This window comes from Schistocerca piceifrons, chromosome 7, assembly GCF_021461385.2.
Source record: "Schistocerca piceifrons isolate TAMUIC-IGC-003096 chromosome 7, iqSchPice1.1, whole genome shotgun sequence".
In the NCBI taxonomy this organism is placed as follows: domain Eukaryota; kingdom Metazoa; phylum Arthropoda; class Insecta; order Orthoptera; family Acrididae; genus Schistocerca; species Schistocerca piceifrons.
Genome location: NC_060144.1, coordinates 106,721,106 through 106,723,022, shown reverse-complemented (window position 1 = coordinate 106,723,022; position 1,917 = coordinate 106,721,106).

Below are 1,917 nucleotides of genomic sequence, written 5' to 3'. Positions count from 1 at the left end.
GACCTGTAATTGTTGTGCTCCTGTTTCCGCGTTCCCCGATTGTCAGTGTCAATTTCCAATTCTTGTAACAGACCCTGAAAAGCTTCAATGTCATCTTTGCAACGTCCTGCTAAAATAATATGTCGTAAATGTTCAGGCAATTTGATTAAGCAAATGCGGATGAGTTCTGAGGGGCTGTATGAGTTTGACAGGTACTGATTCTTATGCAACATGTCTTCAAAATATTTCACAAGACCGGAAAATTCAGATTGTTCAAAGTGTTTCATCATCATGATGCTATGTTTTACTCGGTCTTGTGTAGCTTGAGACCAATATGCTGAGAGGAAGGCATGGTAAAATTCTCCTTCACTGTGACAATCGTGAATGACCGATCGCATTCTTACAGCTGGTTCATTCTCTAAATAGCCACACATAAATTCTAATCTGTGTTCTAACGACCAGTTGGGAGGAAAACAATGAGAGAATTGATGGAGCCATGCTTGTGGATGAATGTCATTGCCAGAATTCTTAAATGTTTTGAATTTACGTGTAGTAATGAACAGCTTATAGTCAAAGTCATCATGTCGGCGAGTCGCAAATCGGTCATTGTCACGTCGTTTCGGCGGTTCCATTTCAAAATTCGGTGCACCTTGCCAATTTCTTTCATAATTTCCGAAATGTGCTGTGTTATTATTTTGTGGCTGTTCCGTATTTCTATGTTCCTCCTCCCGTATTGGGGCGGGAGTGTCCTCTGAAATACGTAACTCTTGTACTACCTGTGTCAGCTGATCTTGTACTTCGCGGATTTCTCTTTGGTGTTGCGTATTAATTTGATTCTGATTTTGTTTGAATTTTCTAATTTGTTTGCACTCTTCTGTGTCATTAAAGACTACCGGTTTTGTGTCATTCAGATTATCATCTACCTTCGTAGATAAATTATTTAGCTGATCCGAAAGTTCAACTACTTTCTCTGATAAAGTACTAATTTCCTCCATGTGTCTTTCTACTGTGTCCTTTAAGTTTTCCTGAGTTTTTGCAAGTTCTGTAACCGAATCGGTAGACGCAACTGAGTCAATTTTAGCTTGCAAGGTCTCATGATTTTCATGAACAATAGTTTGCAGTTCTTTTATGGCTGCTTCGTGATTCTGTAATACATTTTCATGCCGCGAAAAAATAGGTTGAAAATGCTCACAAATTTGAGTTTTTACATCATTACAGACTTTTTGACATTTCGATTCAATGTTATGTAACTCAGTAGTTAAATCTTCACGCGTTTGTTCAAGAGTTTGTTCCAATGAGTCTAACTTTTGAAGCTGTTGCTGTGTTTGTCTCTGATTTTGTTCCAGTGTGTCTAACTTTTGAAGATTTTGTTCCATTGCGTCTAACTTTTGAAGATTTTGTTCCATTGTGTCTAACTTTTGAAGATTTTGTCCCATTTGTTTCTGATTTTGTTCAAGCGTTGTGTCTAACTTTTGTAGCCTTTGTCCCATTTGTTGCATTAACTGTAATAACAGTGCACTGGTGTCTGAAACATGTTCCTCAGTGCTATTCGGCAGTGCATTTGAACCGGCAATATTCGCATTTTGTAAAGCAGAAAATGTGTCTTGATTTATTTGAGAAAACGGTGAGGACGCAAAACCTGAATCTACAGTATTTGCAAGATTGTGTCCTGTCATTTCGGAATCATGAGGCGAGCTGTTGCCGACCGATCGATCGATAACGCTTCCCTGGTCACTAATTGTTTCACTGCCTACACCATTATTTGCAGCCCGCTCCATTTCCCTATGCACAATTACCAAATTACTACTTTGAACATTAGTTAATTCATTACTCTGCGGCGCTAACACGCTGCTTTCGTCTTCACTGTCATTTCTCAGTTTACTTTGAAGCCTAGTATTACGTTTTTCACACGCCATTACTGTCACAATATTTCACACG